The following is a 25,200-nucleotide window of genomic DNA, read 5'->3' as shown; positions in this document are numbered from 1 at the left end:
GAGCAGGGTCAAGGAAGGTGAGAACAAAACAGTAAGAGATGAGGCCATAGAGATTATGGGGGTCAGGTCATATAGGGCCTTGATGCCTATTATAACTTTCACTCAGGATAATGGGAAAGCCATTAGACAGTTCTTTTTAAAAGCACCTTGATCAGGGGTGCCTGGGTGGCTTAGTCGGTTGAGCATCCGACACCTGATTTTGGCTCAGGTCATGACCTCAGGGTCATGAGATGAGCCCCGCATCAGGCTCTGCACTCAGCAGGGAGTCTGCCTGGGATTCTCTCTCTCCCTCTCCCTCTGCCCTGCCCCTACTTTCTTTCTCTCTCTCTCTGTCAAATAATAAACAAACAAACAAACAAAAGCACCATGATCTGACTTAATTCTTTAACAAAAAGATCATTCCTGTGTTAAGAGTTAAGGGAATAAGATGAGTTAGGAGTCTACTGCAATAATCTAAGCAAGAAATAGTCTTATAGACTAGGACCAATGAACTAGTGGTGACAAGTGGTCAGAAAAGTATATATTTTTAAGATAAAACAATGAGATTTGCTGAGGGATTACATATAGAGTACACGAGAAAGAAAGAGGTCAAGGATAACTCTGAGGATTTTTGACTGAGCAACTGGAAAGATGGAATTCTATTCACTGAGACAGAAAACCATGAGAGGAACCAGGTAGGATGGGGAGTGGAGGTATTAAGTCAGGAGTTTAATTTTGGACATGTCTACTAGACTTCCAAGTAGCTGAGATAATAGATGGATACACCAGATTGGTGTTTAGGAGAGAAGTCCAGAGTAGGGATATAAATTTAGGAGTTGTTGATATTTGAAAGTATGTAACTGGATAAAGTCATTAATGAGGTGAGTGGAGGTAATGAAGAGAAGCAGCTCAAGGATTTTACCATGAGGAACTCCAAAGTTGAAAGATTGGTAAGATAGGAGAAGCAAAAAGAAAACTGAGAAAATGTGGCTAGTGAGATAGGAGGAAAGCCAGCAGAATGTGACATCTCGGAAGCCAAATGGATAAAGTATTTCTAGAGTGAGGGAATGATCAACTCTGCCAAACGCTGCTGAAAAGACAAGATGAAGACTTAGAATTTCCCGATGGATTTAACAAGGTGGACATCATTGGCAACCTCAATAAGAGAAGCTGCAGTCATACGGATGGCATAAAAGATTTAAAAATATAAATAGCAGACTTGTGGAACAGCATCTGAAAAGAAGTGATATATTTCTTAAAACTGGGGTTATATTTATATTTGGATTGTTAACTATAATTTTATTTGTTTATATCAAGTTTTTTCATTGTCATTTGGCAAGAGATAAAAGGCACCTTCATCTCATATTTAATACTTGCTGGCTCTTGTAGATGTTTGTTTGCTAAGTAGGTATGATTTTCACATTATAACATTTCCTATCAAGGGCTCTCCTCATCAAATCAACATGCTAACAAATGACAGGAGTCAAGAAAACCATGGTCTCCTTAAACTAGTAAATGATTATCTTTTACAATGGTACCTACAAGATCTCAGTTGGTGACTGTGCTAAATGGTGAAGTAAAACAACATGAATTGTAGCCTGGACCCCTAGATTAAACTTAAATAATGTTTGCAAGTCCCTAGGTCGGCACTGAGGGGGAAAAAATATGTCATCTATGACAGATGGCACTACTATATGACATTTTAATCAAAGAGCCAACTGGCTTTTAAAAGTCAGTTTTCAAAATTGATCTATATGTAAAAGGAGAGCAGTAGCAAGAAGAATAATAGCTCAGGAAACAATGCAATCCAATATGCCAGGTTTGGGTAGAAAGTGTCTTCATGTGAGAATTGCATACTAGATGGTGATCAAACATGAAAGAAAAAGAAAAAGGAAATATTGTAAGAGATAATGTTCACAGTTCCACTCCAGTGGGTTTTGTGAATAAACACTTGTGAATTCCCTTGAAGTAGCTCAGGCCTCAAGCCATTATAAAGTATACAGTACTCCTTTTTCATAAAGTAGAATTAAATTAGATTTCTCAAAGCTTCACCAATCTTGCCTCATGTACAGCAATTTGATTATAGATTTAAATACCTCTAAAATTCAGAGTAAACATTCTCACCCATTTAGAAAAAGCACAGAAGAATGAAATTTTACCTGCAGTACATTAGCTAGAAACTCACATAGTAGTGTGTGAGGAGAGAAAATTCTAATGAGTAAGATGAGGAATACAATCAGAGTGGTACCTTTATCCTTAAGGAAACAAAAGCATGTGATAAATGAGGATGAAAAATACATATCATTTATAAAGCTGAGAATCATTTGCTTTGACTTACAGTAAACCAACTAATTACAAATACAAGTTATTATTATACAGGCAATGGATGACCTTGAATCTTTGGAAGAAAATTGACATCAAAAATAACAAAATAAACTATTCGGGAGAGGGACTTTTGTTAATTGGGCTATTATTAATATGCAACATTATCTTAGTTTCAGGTGTACAACATACTGATTCAATATTTGTATACACTGCAAAATTGATCATCACAACAAGTCTAGTTAACATCCACCACCACACATAGATATAAATGTTTTTTCTTGTGATGAAAACTTTTAAGATCTACTCTCTTAGCAACTTTCAAATATAAACACAGTAGTATTATTTCAAATATAAACACTATAGTCACCATGCTATACACTACATCCCCAGGACTTATTTATTTTATAACTGAAAATGTGTACCTTTTGACCACCTTAACCCATTCCACCCACCCCCACCCCCACTGCCTCCGGCAACTAGCAATCTGTTCTCTGTGTATCTATGAGTTTATTTTTTTTTGGTTGGTTGGTTGGTTGGTTTTTTATGATTCCACATATAAATGAGATCATATGGTATTTATCTTTCTCTGTCTGATTTATTTCACTTACCATCTTGCTCTCGAGGTACATCCTTATTGTTGCAAAGGGCAGGATTTCATCCTTTTTTATAGCCAAATAACATTACACATGATTATATAGAATATACCATATTTTTAATCCATTCATTCATCCATGGACACGTAGGTTGTTTCCATGTCTTAGCTATTGTGAATAATGCTGCAATAAACATGGGAGTATGGATATCTTTTCAAATTAATGTTTTGTTTCTTTTTGATATATTCCCAGAATTAGAATAGCTGGATGACATAGTAATTATATTTTTAATTTTTTGAAGACCCTTCATACTGTTTTCCATAGTGGCTGCACCAATTTATATTCCCACCAACAGTGCAAGGTGAACTATTTATATGTTATTCTACTCAGTTTTTCAGCTAATATTTTTTCTTTTTTCTTATTATGTTATGTTAGTTTTTCAGCTAATATATCAGATAGGTATTGTTAAAAATGTCTCTCGGGGTGAGTGGGTGGCTCAGTCAGTTAAGCATCCGACTCCTGATTTCAGTCATGATCTCATAGATGGTGAGATGGAGTCCCACATGGGGCTTCGTGCTCAGCAAGGAGTCTGCTTGAGATTCTTTCTCCCCTCTCTTTCTGCTCTCCCCCCCAAAAAAATAAATCTTTTAAAAAAAAGTGTCTCAAACAACTAATAATAATAATGTTAAGTTTAACACACACATATACCCACTCTGAAAGTATGGAAAACTTATAAAAATGTCAACAAGTGGCTTTTTCCCCCATTCTGCTAATCTTTATTTCTAATTTTTCTACAATGAAGCTGAATTACTCATATAATTTTTAAGGGTTAAGTTTGTTAAAATGTTCATGCATGGAAGAATAATGGTTGTTAGCCAAACTTAGGGTGCTTGAACTGAAAAATTGGAGAATATTTCATCCAATGTTTCTATGTTACAGATGAAAAGACTGAGGTAGAGGAAGGTTATGTCAGTTTTGCTAATAATGATCTGAAGGTATAGATCATGTAACTCAGTGATTCTCAACTCTGGCTGATTTAAAGGATAATAAAAGTATGCCTGACCAGAGCTTACCCCAAACCAATTGGATTGTAATTGGAGCTATGTGGACCAGAAGTTCAAGGTTCTCCATGCTGCCTCCAAAGAATCTAAGAAAAATAATGGGAACAGGAGATCATTACACCAAAAATAAAATCAACAGAAACTTTAACAAGCATCTCTGTATAAATTCCCTTTCCTAAACATACACTTGTCTATTAAATGTGTGAGCCAGCTCACTCTGAAACAGAGCTTGGCAATAGGGATGATGTATCTGTCTCTTATGCTAAGGGTGTGAGTTCTTCTTTGCACCCTTTAGATAAATTCACATCTCAGATTCTGCAAAGCATAAGAAGAGTAAATATTTATTGAATGCTTACTATATGCCAGGCACTGTTCTGCATATTTTATTCAGTTTATCATCTCAATCCTATCACTATCCCTGTCTTACATGGACACCGCAGCTCAGAGAAGTTAGGTAACTTTGCCTACAGTGACTAAGCAATTTAAGTGGACAAGCCTGGAGTTGAACTCAGCCATGCTCCCAAACATGTGCCCTTAAGATGTACACTACCGTGTTATAGGATGTTTATACGTAATCAAGTCCAAAGAGTTAACTTGAATTCTGATTTCTACATAGTAAATCATAGCTGGGCTCCAGAAGAAGAGGGGAAAAGAGGACACAGTGGAGAGAGAGGACTGTGTAATAGTACTGAAGGAGAATCTAAGTTGTTTAAGTGGTTCCCCTGAGGAAAGTCTCCAAGCTTTAGTATGTGGATTTCAAGTCGTCTTTTTTTTTTTTTTCATTTGAGAGAGAGAGAAAGCACAAGAGGGGGTACAGTCGGAGGGAGAAGCAGACTCCCCGCCGAGCAGGGAGCCCAATGCAGGACTCGATCCCGGGGCTCCAGGATCATGACCTGAACTAAAGGCAGTCGCTTAACCAACTGAGCCACCCAGGTGTCCTCAATTCGTCTTTTAACTACACAGCAAACTTCATGCTTCATGGCTGTGCTCTGAAAACTGAGGTTGTCTGAGGGTTTCCACTGTGTAGGGGAGTGAGGCTGCACCATCAGATGTCTGTATGCTGCTTGAGCAAGTATAGGCATTTAAAATAAAAGAAGAAGTATTCTGGTTTCCAGCGTCTATAAACAAACCAACCAACCTCTAGATCAAGAAAAAAAATAAGCCAAGGTTAATATTCCTGGTCCCACATCTTCCCAGCAGTACAGCAAATAGGTTAGACTGAATCTGTGTTTCTCAAAACTTGAGTCCACAGATACATTCCCAAGGGTACACAAGGGTAACTTTCTATTATAAAGTTAATGTTGTGTTCTGATTTTAGTCACAAACTTTTTCAAAAAGCATATTTTGAATCTTCATGATAACTAACTGCCTTATTAGCCAGACTGCCATGTAATTCAGTACTTGTGTTTCTGCTTGCATTTACAAACCTCTTGTGCCCAAAGATCACCTATAATCATGGTATTTATCTTATGTATATGCTGAGCAATAAGTGTGGCCACCATTCTGTTGTTATATCCTAACATCACAATGATGACAGTTGGCCCACATTTACTTTTGTGTACCAGTTGTAAATAAAAAAATATTTTTCCTTTGCAGTTTAAAGACTTTTTAAATTAAGACTTTATTTTTATTTATTAAATTGAAATTGACTTAATATTATTTGAAAAAAACATATAGTAAAGCAGAACAATGTGTTCCTTGTCACAAACTAATGGAAAGAACATTGATATAGATGTAGAAGATAAATAATTCAATTTACACCAAGTTACATGGTAACCTTTCCCCCATCCACCCTTCCCCCGCTGGGCTCACTCAGTGCAAGCTAAACTCATATTGTCCAGAAATGTCAGCTCCCTTAGAAGTCCTTGAAGACCTTGTTTCTCTCCCTCCACTCACCTTCTTCCCTAACTGAAGATTGAAATGATTAACATTTGCATAACTCTTCACAATTTTTAAAAAGTGCATTCACCTACATTACTGCATTTAATTCTTATAATATCTGTTATTTTCATCTCCATTTCACAGATGAAAAAATCAAAGCTCAAAGAAATTAATAACTTAATGATAAAAATAACAATAGGACATAACATCCGCTACAAGCACTGTGCTAAGTACGTGACATACATCACTCATTTAATCCTCAGAACAAGTCTAGTAGTACGGTAGGCACAATTCTGGGGTGGCCCTCAAGTTGCCCTGCCCTTCTTCCCCACCCCTTGTACATTCTCTGGACAATCCTCAGTACTGTGAATTTGGTGGCTGTCTCACTAAAGTCCTTAAAAGCAGAGCTGACGAACTTGTTACATAGCCATTTCCTTAGCTCTTTCCTCTGGTCACCCTCTCCTCTCCTCAAAATCCAACAACCGAAGAATTAACATCTGTTACAGCCCATCTAAAAGGTATCCCTGAGAGGCTGGTACTTGTGCCTTTTTTATTGCTAAATATATTTATATGAACGCTGACTAAAAAGACTGAATGTCCCCCAGCCTCATGTCCACTGCTGTCTTTTGCTTCAAATATGTCTTCTAGGCTTACTCAGGATAACATGATTTGTACATGATTTACAGGCCAGAGTGCTCATATTCACCAAACCTCTGTGGTGTAGCATCGGACACACAACGAGGTGGCTATAGGTGGCAGAACCAGACAGTCTGAATCGAGTGACCTGGTTTTTGGCAAAGTGCCATCTTGCCCTCCTCAGTCTTCACGGCTATATAGAAGGGAATAAATATTCAAATCCTAACCCTGTCCTCCTTCTAATAATTCAGGGGGGTCAAATCTGACTCATGAAGTACATAAATGCCCAGCACCTCTTCTACCTGGTGGAGCGAGTTAAGACTATCCTCCAAGTGACCTGATAAGGTTGGAATCCCAGAAAAGTGTCCTCAAGTCTCATGTCTGGTGACATAGAAAACAAAGAGGTCTAAGCCCAAGCCTAACGCCTTCTAAAACCCTAAGTAGCACACATTAGTTGTACCTCTAGATAAGCCGAATGTGAAAGAAGGATGATATTTTTGGTTAAAAAGTCTGTGACAAAATGTTTTAGAAAAATTTACAGATTGAGAAATATTTTAAATAATTTATGGGTCAAACTTAATCATCGCGACAAGCAACTCCTGTCTCTGGGCCTCTGTTCTTGCTGTTCCCTCTACCTGAAATACTCTTCCCCATATCGACCATCACTTCCTTCATGTCTCTGTTCAAATGGTATGTTGCCAGTCCCTGTATAAAATGAGTCTGCTCCCATATCCTCTCTTGGCCATCCTTATTCGCTCTCTCCCGTTGTTTCTCTCCATGGCTCTGTCTCCATCTGCCACACTATATACTTACTTATTTGTTTACAGTATACATATTATATATTATACATAATAATAAAATAAATAAATCATATATTATGAAACATAGTTACATTTGTTAATTATATATACATATAACTAAATATATAACTAATAAACATGTTACCAAGATATAAGCTGCAATAGAGCAGGGAATTTGTATGCTTAGCTCTCCGCTGAAATCTCAGTCCTTAGACAGTCCTTGATACATAGCAGGTGTCAATAGATATATGTTAAATATTTTCTACCGAACAAGGAAATTGCACTAAAGAAACTAAATTAGTTTACGACAGCTGAGGAATTCTGACCTAAAAGTTCAGATGAGGGCGCCTGGGTGGCTCAGTTGGTTAAACAACTGCCTTCGGCTCAGGTCATGATCCTGGAGTCCCAGGACAAGTCTCGCATCGGGCTCTGCGCTTAGCAGGGAGTCTGCTTCTCCCTCTGACCCTCTCCCCTCTCATGTTCTCTCTCTCTCTCAAAAAAAACAAACAAAACTCTCCTGAAAAAAAAATAAAAGTTCAGATGACAAGCATGAATTCTGTATGTGGAATAAAAGGGAGAGGTGAGAGATACCCTCGATATCCACTGGGGAGTTAAAGGTGAATTCACTCACGCTGGGAAGCTTGGTCTGCAACAGGTGGCTGATCCTGAGAAGGACGAGTAGGCTCAGAAATAGACGCAGCAGAGCCAACAGGTCCCACCTCAAAATTCTCTGAAAGACTGTGGTTTCACAGGAAAATGAGATGCTCTATTAGAAAGGAGAGGAAAGAAAAGAGAGCAGACAAAGAGGGACCAGAAGACCTTTCTCTATGATCTAGGCTATCAGTTACAAGTTTCTACTGCTGACTGATTGAGCAGGAAGGGATTTTTAAATAAAAGGATTTGGGGTTCTTCTAAAAATCAGGGTGGGCTGGAGAAACAGGGTCAGGACTTGACGAATCTTCACTGACAAGGATGGTTTTTCAGCTGACTGATCATTCCTGAGCATAGCACAGAGAGCTGGCTATTGGACAGGATGGATCAATGAGGGGACGGCTGGGGGAAAGGCAGGAATGGCTGCCAGGAGGCACGGGGCCGGGAGAAGAGGAGCGCTCCAGGCGGCATCACACCACGATCCTACAGGAGGCCTCTGCTGCCTCAAACTCGTTTCAAAATTCACAAGACACTTTGCTGCTTGAGACACAGAGGAAGAAATGGAACCAGGAGCAGGAGAAGTACAGGTAAGTGGGCTGCCTTTCCCATGGATTGGCCCCAAAAGGGCTCCAACCAGAATGTGCAGGGCATGCCAGGATGCCTCCTTCCTGTCACACAGCAGAGGGAGTGAAAGGTTCCGCCTGCAAGAACACGTGGGGCGCGGCTAAGGATGGAGAGTGGAGCTGAAAACAACAATTGACAACACAGTACCACATCGCATATTCAAACGTAGGGAAGAACTGGGAAACAAGCCGGAATGTGAACAGCCAGTGTAGTTCGTCTACTACACTTCATGCTCTTTCTCAGAGAAGCAACTCATGCTCTATTCTGTATCCACTTAGTCTTCTTTTATGCAAAACTCTATCAAGTGTAACATCTATATTCCAAGCCCTCAACACATTAGAAGCAGGAGAAAAGCCAACACACCAACTTCCACAAGAAAGAGCAGACAAGAGTTCAATGTTGTGGGAAGAAACAGATAAAATCAGAAGCCTAATAGTCTGACATTTCATCTAAAGGCAAAAAACAAAAACAAAACCTTACACATCTCAGTAGCCCCATGATATTAAATTAGAACAAATTAAGGGGCATCTGGGTGGCTCAGTTGGTTAGGTGTCTGCCTTCAGCTCAGGTCATGATCCTGGAGTCCCGGAATCGAGTCCTGCATCGGGCTCCCTGCTCAGCAGGGAGTCTGCTTCTCCCTCTGACCGCCCCCCCTCATGCTCTCTCTCTCTCTTTCTCACTCTCTCTCTCTCTCATTCTCTCTCTCAAATAAATAAATAAAATCTTTAAAAAATTAAGACAAATTATAATGAAAGAATTGCTCAATTTATTCCTTCATTGATATATTCAAGAATATCTATTCAGCACCTGACATGTGTCAAGAAGTAGGCTAGTTGCTTGAGGCACAACCATAAATGAGACAGAGTTCCTGTTCATAAGGAAGGTTTGATCCCAAATGAGGATACATATCATTTTAATGCAATACTGTTGATAGTGGATCACAATCAAATAATAGAGAAAAGCCAAGGATGCTATTACAATACAGAAGACCAGCACAAACCTCATCGAGAAAACTCAGAAAAGGTTTTCCAGAGACATTAGGGTCTACACCAGGGCTTGAGGGATACATAGGAGTTAGCAGGGGAAGCAGAGGCAGGAGAGAAGCTATTCCAAGGAGCGAGAACAAAATGTGCAAAAGCCCAGAGGCAAATAGCAGCCCAGAGTCAGTTTAATGGGCATGCAACCTGTTCTCAGGGCCCAGACTCGGAAGCCTAACCCCCTGCCACTTGGTTTAATATCCTGCTCCTACAGTCTTGAAATTCTGAATAATTTTTTCTTTGAACTTGTGTTTTATGAGTGAAGGCCAATGGATAATGTGTCATGTGCCTGAGCAGAGGAGACACTCGCACAGTGGGTATCCACCATCCCTTGCTGCTCCATTTGCCTACAGCATTCATCTGATGAGCACAGAATTCTGGCAAGTCCACAATATGTGGAAGTTCAGCAAGACTCAAAGCAAGTAAAAAATAAGCATGTTGATCTTTCATTGGGTGAGTGGGGGCTATCAGAGGCTATGTGTTCTGTTCCAACCAGAACTTGCCTCAAGCAAAGAAAGGAGACAGTAGTGTTCTAAGAAACATCAATGACCTAGGATAGCTCTTCTTACCGTTACTTCTCTGTATTAGTGAACCACTTAAGCTGAAAATGATGACTTCAAAAGAAAGGGCTATGAAGAGTAACTCACCGTTCTTTTTAATTTCAGTCTTTCCATACTCATCAGTAGATGAAGACAGGAAGTGTTGGTAAAATGTACGGGTGTCAAAAAGGGAAAGAAAAACAGTTGAGTTAGTTTTGTGAAGTGCTTCCACTGTCCTGAAGAGAACCAAATACATATGTGTGTATTAACTACAAAATACAAATTGTGCAATTTCAGGGGCGCCTGGGTGGCTCAGTCATTAAGCATCTGCCTTCCGCTCAGGTCACGGTCCCAGGGTCCTGGGATCAAGCCCCACATCGGGCTCCCTGCTGGGCAGGAAGTCTGCTTCTCCCTCTCCCACTCCCCCTGCTTGTGTTCCCTCTCTCGCTGTGTCTCTCTCTGTCAAATAAATAAATAAATAAAATCTTTTTTAAAAAATTGTGCAATTTCAGTGATTAAGATGCAAGATAAATGCTCTTATACATTTTTAAAACGGGCATCACACAATATAAAGATGAATGATAAAACTCATGAGGATTCAAAATTTTAATTTTTCTTTACAATGACATTAAGTGGCAAATGAAAAACACTATAACAACTGGAGAGAGAGACTGTTGAAGAATGGAAAAGCCATATATTTTTCCTGCTTTCGGGGAAAGGGCCCCACATTTTCAGTTTGTACTGAGCCATGCAAATCATGTGGCCTGCTGTGACAACATAAGAAGTTTGTGTGACATAGAAAGTTCCAAATTAGAGGAACATACAATGTCTTGTATCCATGGTTGTTGGGAAGGAAGGAGAGATTTGAGTCAGGGAAGACCATCCAGCCATCTGGTTGTAAGGGGAGGACAGTGGCTTTGAGTATCAGTGAGAAAATAAAACTGATAGGAGTTTTGGAAGGACTGAAGTCTTGTCAAAAACTCACCTAAAAGTAAAAGTCACTGATCAGAGAAAAACAACCCAACAGATTTGTGCAATGGAAAGACTACTTCCATGGCCACCACAGGGAAAAAATGGCATATGCGTCCTCAGGGGTATACAAAAATATTTGTAGCACAGTGTGCATAATAGCCCCAAACTGGAACCAGCCCCGATGACCAGGAGCTGGAGGCTGACTGAACACCCAGAGGCACAGGCATGCAGTGGAACGCTGGTCAGCAATGAACGGACTACAGCTACCCAGCAACGACACAGGTGAATCTCACAAACAATGTTGGACCCCCAAAAAGGAAGTCACAGAAGAATAATGCGATACAGTAATTCCATTTATCAAATTCAAGTCTAGGCAAAATTAAATTATATATTCTTAAGATATGTACATAGATAGTGAAACCATAAAGCAAAACAAACCATTAATACAAGTGTTAGGATAATAATTACCTCTGGGGAGAAAGGAGGGAAATCTCAGTGGGCTTTTATTTTTAAGATTTTTTTTTTTTTTTTTTTTAATTTGAGAGAGAGCACGAGCAGAGGCAGAGGGAGAAGTAGACTTCCTGCTGAGTGCAGAGCCCTACACTGGCCAAGCTTCTGAGATCATGACCTGAACAGAAGTCAGATGCTTATCAAACTGAGCCACCCAGGCGCACCTCAGTGGGCTTCCTTTTTTTTTTTTTTTTACATTGTATTTATTTATTTGAGAGAACGCACACGTGCGTGTGCGAGCGGGAAGGAGAGGCAGAGGGAGAGGGAGAAGCAGACTCCCTGCTGAGCAGGGAGCCCGGACAACATGGGGCTCCATTCCAGGACCCTGGGATCATGACCTGAGCCAAAGGCAGATGCTTAACCCACTGAGCCACCCAGGTGCCCCTCTTGGTGGGCTTCTAAGAGACATTTCTTTACCTGAAAAATGGGCTCATGCAAGGGTATTAATTTTAATATTGTTCTTTGGACTGTGCAAATATATTGTATAGACTTTTTTCTATATATGATGTTTTACAATGAAAATATTTAATATGACCATATTATTAGACATAAAAAAATTTGCTTTTTAAAAAATACTTCCAGCAAGCTACAAATAGGAAAAAAAAAAAATCTGCGTTCTAATGAAAGCTATCAAACAGAAACCTGCTTTAAGCATCACAAGTAAGAGCAGGAAATTAAAAGCATCCTCAATAGGGTCAGGAGAGGAGCAAGGCTGCGCTATCACTGCTAGTCTTCATTCTGGATAAGAAGCATATAATTTTTTATGAATTTGAAAACATTTAATTCACTAATGAATAGCTGGTATTTATTCCATTTATCATATTGACAAAAGCTAGGTTGACGTTCTCATCACAATGTGACTTTGTCATATTCCCAGGAACAATTACAAATATGCATCCAACTCATTTAATAATGAATTAATTGTCCCAACAGTACTAATCGTTTTGTTTTTCTAGTATCTATTTATTTATTTTTATTTTATTATGTTATGTTAATCACCATACATTACATCATTAGTTTTTGATGTAGTGTTCCATGATTCATTGTTAGTACTAATTGTTTTGAACTGAACTTTGTGGGCTTATGATTCTATTTCTCTGCTTCCTTTGGCCACGGATTACTTTTAGATATCCATGTCTTCAGAAGACGAAACCATGAGGCAATTTGGTAGAACAGAAATGTGTAGACCTTGAGGTCAGTCAGGTACGTGTGCCAGGCCAGCTCAATCACTTCCAAGCTGGGTGCAACCACGGGCATATCACTTAATGTCTCCATTCTTCGGTTTGATATCTTAAAAATAAAGGCTAATAATGTGGACTTCAAGGTCTATTTTGCAGAAATGTCATCAACCTTCAAAATTATACATGGTAACAATACACATGCCTAGATATAAAAGATGATTCAAAACAATGTGGTTAAGGGGTCCCTGACTGGATCAGTCAGTGGAACATGTGACTCTTGATCTCGGGGTTGTGAGTTCGAGCCCCATCTTGGGTATAGAGATTACTTAAAGAAACAAAATCTTTAAAAAAATAAAATAAAGGGGCACCAGGGTGGCTCAGTCGGTTAAGCGTCTGCCTTCAGCTCAGGGCCTCATCCTGGAGCCCCTGGATCAGCCTGCATCTGGCTCCCTGCTCAGCCAGGAGTCTGCTTTTCCCTCTGCCACTCCCCCACTCATGCTCATGCTCTCTCTCTCTCTCTCAAAAAAATAAATAAAATCCTTAAAAAAATAAAATAAAATAAAAAATACATAAATAAAATGGTGTTGTTGTGATTACTTTCTTAATTTCATAAGAACCAGCCAGCCAAATTCCTGAAACCAACCCACAGAATGCTGCCGAAGAGTCCTGGCCAGAATTCTGGTATGCTGCCACTGTTCTTGCAGGCTATCTCCTATTCTACATGTTTATCAATAGCATAAGACACAGATGGAATGATTATTACATTTTTAGACGATGTAAAACTCGACCAGACGGATAAGACAATTCAGTGGACCCCAACAGCACTGGGACCAAACCCAGCGAAGTAAGATTTGATGTGAGTGGAACGAAGGCCCCGTGCTTGCTCTTTCTGACATCAGGGCCTCACGGCGCACCAGCACCCAGTCATGTCTGAAAGACCCATGTGGCTTTGAGCTTGAGCTGAGCAAACATGGGGGTCCTTTCACAGATACAAATGTAGGCTACAGTAGTCCCCCTTATCCACAGGGGTACATTCCAAGACCCCGAGTGGATGCCTGAAACCGCAGACAGGAAGACCCTATATGTATTATATGTTTTTCCTATACTGACATACTCTGATAAAGTTCAATTTATAAATTAGGCCTAGTAAGATATTAACAATAACTAATAATAAAATGGAACAATTATAACAGCATACTGTAATAAAAGTTATGTGAATGTGGTCTCTCTCTCTCCCCCTCAAAATATCTGAATGTACCATACTCACCCTTGACGTGATGATGTGAGACAATAAAATGCCCGCATCATGAGATGAAGGGAGGGGAATGATGCAGGCTTAGTGACGTAGCATCAGGCTACCACCGGCCTTTTGATGATAGATCAGAAGGAGGATCATCGACTTCTGGACCACAGCTGATCGCGTGTTACTGAAATTGCAAATAAGGGAGGCCTATTGTACTTGATAAGACAGGCAGTGTCCAAAGGAAGAAACAGAGACACATGATGTGATGGGCTCCAGTGCAGTAGGCAGGGAAGGAAGCTCTCTCCTCATCAGTCTATTACCCTCCTCAAAAGCCCTCATAAAGTGGTGGTGGGAACACACAGACTTGGATTACGTTGATAGTGATCCAGTGTTTCAACTACTAAAGGCTCTATTTCAATAACACCCTCAGGGAATAAATACTACAAACTATCACAAAAACTCGGGTTTGTATTTGGGGACGATGGGTTGGGGCACGGGGTGTGCTTGTTCGGTTTGGTTTGGTTTGGTTTGAACACATGGCAGCAACAATATAATGAGAATAAATAAAATAACCAAAGGAACAAAAGCAAAGAGAAAGAAAAGGTAAGAATTACAGTCATGTTGATTGCAATGACCTCTTCATATGCCTGTTTTGGAGTCACCAGTTTCTTCATTTCATTTCAAAGACAATTAATCAATTGTTTCTAATACTTGCTTCCAACTCCAAATTTTTTTTTTTATGTTTTTGGTCACACATTGCCACTGGGTGGTGCTCCAAGTCCACAAAAGTATCTTGGGGTTGCAGAAAGCAAGTAAATGAAAAGCCAGCAGCCACTGACTGGTTTTCAGACACACACACAAAACATTTAAAATATTTTCTCTCTTGTGTTGGTGCATAAAGGAGTACAAACACCGAAAGAAAGGAGGTAGAAGGAAGTGGCCATCTTTAAAAAGAAAAAAAACGCATCTCTTGTCACTGAAGAAAAAAAAAAAAACCAGCAAGCTATGAAAAGAGGTTGCTGAAGCAGTTTTCAGAGATGGATTATGTGCAGTCTCCTGAAGGTGTGATCGGTGGCTTACAATAATGACAGAACTGAGGTGCTTCTGCAAAGATTTGTTTATTTTTTTATTCAGCTTTTTCTTCCGCACAGAGGCATTTGTCTCTTCTGAAGCTGTTTTGCATATGGACGCTGTGTGGACATGCACTCCTCTTATGGACGTATGTTAGATGTATTCCTGCAAAGGAGGCCAGGGATGCCCTTGGGGTCCAGACGCTGTGTCTGGCTCCAGCATCTATCCCTTTGAGAACATCAAATACAAAATGCCGCTCGGACAACCAATTATTGCACTGTTTTAGATAAGGCAACTTGCACTTTCCCCCTTTATCAGATTCCTGAAAGGAAGGGCTGCAAACCAGAGAAGAAAAGAATAATGAGCTTTTCGTTACCTATAGGGCATGTGCTGAAAAGTCCTTTGACAAAGAGAAGATGGAAATCGATGTGTCTTGATTGGCTCTCACATTTTCTTGTGTAGCTAGAATAACATTTGTTACCATTTTCAGTTTCTTTTTATTGTACTGATTTGCCCGATACAGGTTTAACAAAATATAGTTGGGTAATAACAAAATAGCTGGTGATGCTGGGTAATTAAAAAAAAAAAAAAAAGCTGACACTGAATGAGCTTTTATTACATGCCAGGTGCTGAGCAATTTGCTTCTGCATTCCCTTTAATACAACAACCCTATGAGGAAGGAATTACCATCATCTCTACACTGCAAGTATAGAAATGAAACCTCAGCAAGGTTAAGTAACTTGTGCAAGGACACACAGCTAGGAAATGGCAGTACCTGGCTCAGATGCATCTCTGCACCAAAACACATGCTCTTCCTTTTCCATAAGCGCATTTCACGGAGATCTCAGGTGTCCTACTTATGCACTGCACCTGAGGGAAGGTGTCCTGGTTATGAGCTACCTTGCTGGCCCCGCCCCTTCAGCTCCTTGGTCCCACAGAGCAACACTGCGATCTGAGGGTGAAGGGAGACCCGGCCTTCCAGTGGGAATTTCACCCAAAATAAGCTCCGCGTCCCCTCTGCTCTGCAGAGTCTTGATTCTGCTGACCTCCATTTCCGTCCATGGCAGTCACAGATCACCCAAATCTAACGAGCCATGAGGTGACGTAACCTCACTTGTGTTTTTGAATCTTTGAAACGCAAATAATAACAATACCTACCACTCGGGGTGTGTGCGAACCGAATGAATGTGTATAATGCTTCCAGCATTGCCTGGCCCACTATACAAGCTAACAAGTATCAGTATTGTTGATCCTACATCTCTAGGTTTGCACCCCCTTTTCGCACCACAGCCTCTCTACCTGCCAACTCTCTGCACACAGGACTGCTGGGCGGCCACGGAAGCATCTGCACTCCAGGTCCCACCCTCTCCAAGTTCCAAAATTGCAGCTGGCTGACAAGACTAGTGTCACTAAAATGCCACCAGGTTGCTCACACTCTCCATATTAAATAATAATATTTCTCCATGATCTAGAAGCTAAAGTTTTCTGTTCTTCCACTATCCAATGCTTTCAACAATCTGCTTCCAACCTATCTTTCCAAGTTCTCTCCCCAGTTCTTGCTTTATTTTGGTCATGCCTCATGCCAAGCCTTTGTACACGATGTTCCACGTGCCTGTATAACCACCTCCGTTTGTCAAAAGTTGACTTACCACCTAAGACATACGTGAAGTTCGACTTTCCGCCCACCTGACATGACTGTTTTCTAGTAGGAATTCCCACAGCTTTCTTTTTTGGCCCCTCATTTATTTATCTGCAGTTATTCACTTGTTTTATTCCACCCTTGCTTCTGTGACTTTTTCCTCAGGTAGGTTATAAGCAGAATGAGGGCAGAGACTGCTGAAATTGTATATACTTAATTACTATACCTAAAAGGTCCTGAGCTGGTATATGAGAAGCTCTGAAGGAATTATTTACCAGAACAAAGCTAGACAGAATTCCTCCCCCAGACTAACAGGAGTCAATATTTGTGGTCCTGAGAGCCTGAAAGCTTAAGTGGAAGCTTCTAAGAGGGTGGATGTGAGGTGTTTGGTTCTCTGCATTTCCTGAGGTAGCAAAGTATTGTTGGAATTGCCAAAGGGAGAGAAGAGCAACCTCACTGGCACCAAGCGCTGGGCAGATTAGTTTTTCCGGAAGCTATCCCTAATTAAGTATCAGACACTTCTGGCTACAAAGCTTGTGAAATAAAATGTGTTTTGTTTTGTTTATCTACAGATTTTAGTACTTTAATGTGCACCGCTCCCCACAGGTTTGATTTTGATGTTCCAAACACTTGCCACTCTGAAGAAAACATGGCCCATGTCTTGGGGAATTTTTTGGCAGGTCATAATGCTTGCATTGGTCAAGTTAGGTAGTTCTACAGTGGCCAATCCCAATTCTCAGTGGCTCAGTAGAACTAAGCTTAACTTTTCACTCATGCTACATGCCCTTTGCAGCTGGGGAGGCCTGCTGCATGTAGTAGTTACTCAGGGACCCAGGCTTATGGAGGCTCCGTCATCCGGAAATTCACCTCGAAACAGTCCCGTGGGAGGCAAAGAGAACTTACATGAAAGTCACTTTCACTCATAACTCATTGGTCAGAAGTGGTCACGTGGCTCTACCCACCTGTAAGCAGGGAATATACACGGACCTCTAGTTGGTGAGCATTCCTGTATTCATCCAAGACGCACTGGTCTACATTTCTCCTCTAATGGACATCAGTTTCTGTTGTTTCTGTAAAAGGTACAGGAAACTCAATAATGTTACTTAAATAAGTGAACACATTGGAAAGAACAGATAGTCCAAGCAGATAACTTCAGTATGTTTAATTCCTGGATCAGGAAATTAAATTGCTTCTGAACCCTACCAATATCTGTCTCTTTGAGTTAAAATAATCATCTAGACCTTCTTTGATATTTTGGTTAATGGAACAATCACAGAATGTGACTAAGTGGAACATTTTTCTCTTTCCCTTCTGAGTAGAGAATGGACAGACAATAAACACTCGAATTTATTTGGTCAAGAACAAGTTTAAAGACTTACCATTTTCCTTGGTGCTCTGACTTCATGGAGTTGTTGTTTGTGGTAGCAGTGATTTTTTATTGCCTGTATCCTATGAGAAGGATTATACATTAACAAGAACCTCCTAACCAGCTTTCTTCACATAAAAATGTGAAGTGACATGACAAATGAATCTACCAGGAAATTCCCCTAATTTGAGTAAAACCCAGACTACAGGGATTAAGGGCAATAATCATTGCTGCTTTCTCTTGCTAAAACTTAGCCCAAGATGTTTATTTGAGAGAGTTAAGGGAGAAGAAATGCAAAACAAGGGATTTTCAAGCGATACTTCAAAATCAAAACCATATGTCCTCGAGGAAAGCAATTTCAAAAACAAAAGTAGATTACACCGGTCCACATTCTTATTTGCATTCTTACACCAAATAGGACTTTTAGAATCATCTGGAACAGCATTTTTCAATCAATGATGAACATTAGAAACACTTGTGGAGGGGTATCTGGCTGGCTCAGTCGGTAGAGCATGCAACTCTTGATCTCGGATTTGTGAGTTCAAGCCCAGAGTTGGATGTAGAGATTACTTAGAAATAAAATCTTTAAGAAAAACCTGTTGGGGCACTTGGGTGGCTCAGTTGGTTAAGGCGTCCTACTCTTGATCTCACTTTAGGTCTTGATCTTGGGGTCATGAGTTCTAAGCTCTGAGTTGGGCTCCACTTTGGGCATGGAGCCTACTTAAAAAAAAAGAAAGAAAGAAAAGAAAAAGAAAGAAACACCTGTTGAGTTTTGAAGTATACACATACTTAGGCTCAAAAACTAGAGATACTGATTCATTGGGCCTGGGATTGGGCACAAGGATCTGTAATTTTTAAAGTCTTAGATGAGATTATGATTTTTTTAAATTAGGAAACGCATCTAAAGGCAAGACATCTGTTACCTAAAGAAACATGGCATTCTGCCTTTTATTCTTCAGTGCAATCACTAATGCATCCTCCATTTATTGAACTAGGGAAACTGAGTCAGGCCACCCAGGGAAAGAGTCATTATTAGAGCAGAAATTACACCCAGGATTTTCTTAGCCAATAATCATTGCCCATTATTTGCAGCCACGTAAATGATAATTAATCCTGCTTATCAGAGTTACTCTCTGAACCATGTATGGTCTTCCTCTGGCTGTGAGCAGGTTGTTAGTACATGACAAGAGAACAATTGGCATTTATCTTCTCTCTGTACTTGGGACAAAAGCAAATTCTTTGTGATGTGGCCCCTGTCTACCTTCACCCATTCCAGCCATACCAGCCAGCTTTTTCTATTTCAACATGTCAGCTGGACTCTAGGTGGGGCAGGAACTGGGGCAGGGACCCAGCTGTGGCCCTGGGAGCAGTCCAGTCTGGCTTTACTGAGGAGTGGCCGGTCAGCACCAGGGAGATCCATCACAAAGTAAGGAGCGTGTGGGGCTATGTGGTCACCAAGAATTCAGAGGTAATTGAAACCTGGGGAGCCACTAGCCACTAGACTTTCAGAGTCCGGAAAGGCATTTAATTAGCACTCTAATAAACATAGAAAAGTATCTTAGATAGAGGTTCAAGAAGATTGAAAGTCAGGAAGATTTTGTCACAACAGTCTGTGATTAAAGAACAATTAAGCAGCTTAATTGAATTTCTTCACTAATTTTTTTCAGTGAAAACATGAATAATTCTTTTACTGACCCCTTTACATAGATGGAGAGCAAAACTCGATTGAGAACAAAATAATTTCCTCAGAGCAGCCCCTTGGTCCTGTGGGCCTCCCGCACAGATTTAGCCAGGGCTCCTCATTTCTCAGCCCACAGCACTGAACCACCGTGCTGGAGTACTGGGCGACTTCCTCACTCATACCACGTCACAGCAGGCCTCAGAGGACGGGAACAGCCATTGCCTCTGACTGGAATTGTCCTTGGATTTCCTTTCCTGCCTTGTGAGGCGATGTCTATGGGTCAACGCCTGGCTTAGATATTCCCACCCATGGAAAGTGGTCCCTTGCCCAAAGCTTCTATCCCAGGCAGAGCTAAATACCCCACCTCTCCCCACCTTAAGCCTGCACACTGCCAGGCATTCTCAGGGGCAGCCGAGGTTGAGAATCATTATCTTAGAACGAGTATCTATTACACATTTATTTGAAAGTCGACAATTCTTTTTCACTTAGGTTGAATCCAAATGAAACTAAATTAAAACAGCATATTCAGTGTAGCCATGTTAGTCTGCATCTTTATCCTTCTTTGTGTGTATGCATTAAAATATCTGTTTATGATATTGTTTCCGAGTGGTGGGATTATGAGTAATTTTTTGCACTGATTTTTATATTTTTCCATATTGATAGAATTATTTTAACAAGGATGTTTTTATAAAATTAATAGTCATTTTAAAAGAGATCTCTATCTTATCTAAAAATGTCTACCCACCCCACCCCATTATTCTCTATCACTTCATGATATTGGTTTTCTTTATAGCTCTTACCACAATTTGTAGTTACATACTTATTCATTCATTTGTTTATTTTCTGTCTTTGCCTCTTGACCATAAACTCCTCAAGGGAAAGACTGTGTTATTTCACTCACCAATGTGTACAAAAAACCTAGCTCTGGGCCTGGCACAAAGCAGCTGCTCCAAAATCTTTATTGCTTGATGGATGGGTGGACAAACAAATATGTGATGTAATACAAGGGGGTCCAGCATGCCTTGAGGAGAAAAGAAGAGAATGAATACTGTTAGAGAAGATTGAAGAAGACATCACAGAGAAGGAGACACATGAACTGAGTCTGGAACAATGAACAGGATTCCGGACAGCGAAGTGAGAATATCCAGAGCGAGGGTATAGAAGCATGAAAGGATATAAATATTTGTGAAACAGAAGTTGGGTGTGGCCAGAAAGTAGGCAGAATTATATGAAAAAATGAGGCAGGAGGGTTGGGTTGGAACCCACTGTAAAGAGCCTATAATTACAGTAAGTAGTGGGGACTTTAATTTACAAGTCAACCTTAGAACATATGGGTGAAAGAAAAGGAGGGCAAAGGACAAAACTCTCAGAAATACCTTGAGAGACAGAGAGGAGAAATGGGTTCAAATAAAGCAGTTGGAGAGAAGGAAAACCAGGAGAAGAAAGTGTGATGTGAGGCAAAGGAAGAGTTTTAAGTAGGAAGAGGCTCAGAGGGTCAGATGCCACAAAGAGACAAAAACAATAGAATTTGGCACATAAACCAATCAGTAATGACCATAAAAAGACTCAATACAGTAGAGTAGGGGATACAGGACTATGATTATAAGGAGAGTTTCTGTTAACTTCTTATTTTGAAATCATTTTAGATTTGCAGAAAAGTGGGAAAGTAGAACAGAGTTCCTATATAATCTTCACTCACCTCCCGCTAATGTTAACATCTTGCATAACCAGAGTACAATGATCAAAACCAAGAAATTAACATTGGCACAATACTATTGACTAAAGTATAGATTTTATTTGGATTCCACCAGTTTTCCACTAATGTTCTTTTCCTGTGCTGGGATCGAACCCAAGAACCCCACTTTGCAGTTAGCTGTGTGTCTCCTTAGTCTTCTCCCATCTGTGACAGTTTCTCATCTCTCCTTGTCTTTCATGACCTTGACCTTTTTAAAAAGAACTGGTCAGTTATTTTGTAGGTTTTCCCTCAATTTGGGTTTGTCTGATGCTTTCTCATGATTAGATTGAGATTATGCATTTCTGGCCTGTCTTGGCATGTCATTTTGGGGCTTTGATGTTAATAACACTTTATTACTATAAATTTGTGTGAAGTTATGACTTTTTCTTTTGTAAAGAGTAAGTGTCTTTGAGCAAATTCTTTTTGATAATGTAAATATCCTGTTTTTCCTCAAACTTCTGCCCACCAATTTTAGCATCCAACAGTGGCCCTGCCTACAATTATTACTGTGGTGATGAATTCTATTTTTCTCATTCCTTCCCCTTCTATTAGTTGGGATTCTGCCATAAGGAAAAGCTGTATCTTGTCCTCATTTACCCATACAGTTAAGCATTTATATCAACATGGATTCATGGATATTTATATTATGGGTTCATCCATTATTATTGCTATTTATTTTGTTGCTCAAATTGTTCCAACTTTGGTCATTGGGAATTCTTTTAGATTGGGTCTGTGCTTTTCAACATATCTCTATCAGAGATTTGATTTCAGCTTTTCAAGTAAAATCAGCCTTGTAGAAAGATTGCGCTATAATACTCTACTCTGATAAAAATTCTCCACTCATTTCCTCCCCAAACCTTGGAACAGATTGATTAGGAGCCTTGGATAATGTCAAAGGCTGCTATAAAGTGGCCAGTAAGATTTTAAATTATGTGCCACCATCTTACAGGTGGGTATGAGAGCAGGTGTGAGAGGTGGCACATTCTTCTAGAGCAAGTGTCAGAATCACCTGTGGGGGGGCCCAACCCACCATCTCCTTCAAAGCAGCAGTGAGCACCTGTTACTAATGTGTATGCACACAGTCCTTCAAGTCAGTTGTGATGGGGGGAGACAAAAAGGTAGAGAAACACAAATATAGGAAGTTCTGGAAATGAGAATACAGCTGTTTGTCAAACCCCCTTCTAACCTGCCTTTGGCCATTAATTTATTGTCCTTTTATAACATAACTTTAATCTACACCTCTCTTGAATTCCCAGGCTCATCAACCTTCCTAAGGCGCAATTCTGAAAGGCAAAGGGACCATCTGGGACTCAAATGCGCCTGTGTGGGGAGCTAGGAGAATTTCAGATTTTAATATTCCTGGTGCAGTGTAAGCATCAGACTTCAGGAAGGTCTCCTCTACCCCCCAACTTTCACCACAAATTGCCGCTTCCCATTTTTACACTGAAACTGGTCACGCTAAAAGGTAAAAGTATATTATTTCTATTCTAAAATATAATCAAAGACTTACTGAGGTTCCGATATCTGGAATAAAGGAGCCTAAAAACTTCAAAGGTTGATGCAACTGGAGGTGGCCTTAGGAAAACTGTGGAATTGATAACAGAATTTCTTCAAAGACATGGGGTAGAATTCTTTGAGAAGGAAGTGTGTGAGGTGCCCAGTGAGAGAGCCCATAAACCTACCCAACTTCAGTCTTCCTCTACCACTTCTTTACCCCCTTCTCCTTCTCTTCCCTTCCTGCTCCTGAGAGGGTAGGAAGGGCCAATTAGGGCAGCAAAGGGGTCCAGCTACAACCCCTCTCCCCCAGAAAACAATGGATAAGTGGACGGAAACTATCCTTCAAAGTTCAGGGGCTAGATAAGACTTGGGGATGTAAGGTACAGCACGGTGACTATAGTTAACAATACTGTATTGTATATTTGAAAGTTGCTAAGAGAGTGGATCTTAAAAGTTCTCATCACATGAAAAAAATTGTAACTCTGTGAGGTGATGGTTGTTAACTTGTGGCAATGATTTCACAATAAACATATATCAAATCGTTATGTTGTATACCTTGAACGAATACAATGTTATATGTCAATTATATCTCAGTAAAAGTGGGGGGAAACAAATACATTAAAAGCATAGTGGTTTTCAACAATATCTCCAGAATAAACTAATTTAAATTTCAATTTTATGTTTAAAAAAAAAAGGCCAGGATCACCGGTCCCAATTTATCTCTACAGTAAGCTGGGCCCAGAACTCTCTGAAATCTTAATAGTAAGTCATTCTCACCATCCTATCCAAATTCAGCTCTCAAGTTCAAGTAAAGAGACACATGAGTAAATGAGTCCACAGAGATGAAAAAAAATATTTAGTGGCCCTTTTTCCAACCACAGGAGAGAAAATGAACTTGGCAGAATGAACGTATGAAGGTACTTAGAAATATTTTTATGTTCACTAATGAAAAATGATAAAGGCAGGGAACCAAATGAAGATAATGTTAATGACATTTCACACATCTTAAATTATATAACGGGTTACTATATAATTAATTCTATTTCCCTTCCTTATCTTGCTAAACATTTTTCATCAGGAAGCCTGCTTCTCCCTCAACCACTCCCCCCTGCTTATGTTCCGTCTCTTGCTCTCTCTGTCAAATATAAAAATAAAATCTTAAAAAAAAAAATCCTGTCTTCTACCCTACTGCTTCCTAACCTTTCACGTTATGGCACACAGGAAAACAAATGGGATAAACTGGAGGGTATTTGGAGGTGTCCATATAGGCCTTGATAAAAAAAAAAGACATGAAATTCATCATCGAGTCTTTTTAATGCCAATCTCTTCCAATTCTTTTTTTTTTTTTTAAAGATTTTATTTATTTATTTGACAGAGAGAGAGAGACAGTGAGAGAGGGAACACAAGCAGGGGGAGTGGGAGAGGGAGAAGCAGGCTTCCCGCTGAGCAGGGAGCCCGATGCGGGGCTCGATCCCAGGACCCTGGGATCATGACCTGAGCCGAAGGCAGCCGCTTAACCGACTGAGCCACCCAGGCGCCGCAATCTCTTCCAATTCTTGATAGTCCTTACCAGATGAAAACGTCGTGCACTTTAGGAGTAAAAGAATTTTAAAGCCACTATTTCACAAGCATTCAAAACTTTATAATAGTTTAAACTACATGTAAAGGAACCAGTGGCTTTTCCTTTTCTTTCATTGGCAATTGTCATGTTGAAATTCATGTAATAATGTGAATAGATGTTGAGCTTTAACTTTAGCTCATCAAATATCTCTGAATAATGTTGAAGCTATAATTTGCTGAGTGCCCAAGCATTAAACCTGTCACCCTGCAGCTAGCTGAATGCCACTAAAAGGGCACATGAGAGGCAAATGAACAGAAGGATTGCATCAAGTTGAAGACAAATGTACCCAGTCAGCTAGATCCATCCTGCCAGGCATCCCTGGAAAAGCACACAGGCTTGCTGGCCTCAGCCACCGACTCCTCTAAATACTCAGTGTGCCACTTGTCCATGAGGTGCAGCGTGTCTGCTTCTGACTGATGGACTAGAGGAGAAAGCATAGGGGAGAGGCTCCCCTTGGCCAGGCTCAGCTTCACAATGCCATGGTGAGCACTTTTGTCTTCAGCTCCAGGAACCACAGGGCACACCTACAGAGCTTACTCTGTCCAAGCAGATGTCTTC

Source organism: Phoca vitulina, unplaced genomic scaffold (genome assembly GCF_004348235.1).
Source record: "Phoca vitulina isolate PV1807 unplaced genomic scaffold, GSC_HSeal_1.0 scaffold11, whole genome shotgun sequence".
Taxonomy (NCBI): Eukaryota; Metazoa; Chordata; class Mammalia; order Carnivora; family Phocidae; genus Phoca; species Phoca vitulina.
Note: the sequence above shows the minus strand (reverse complement) of the source record.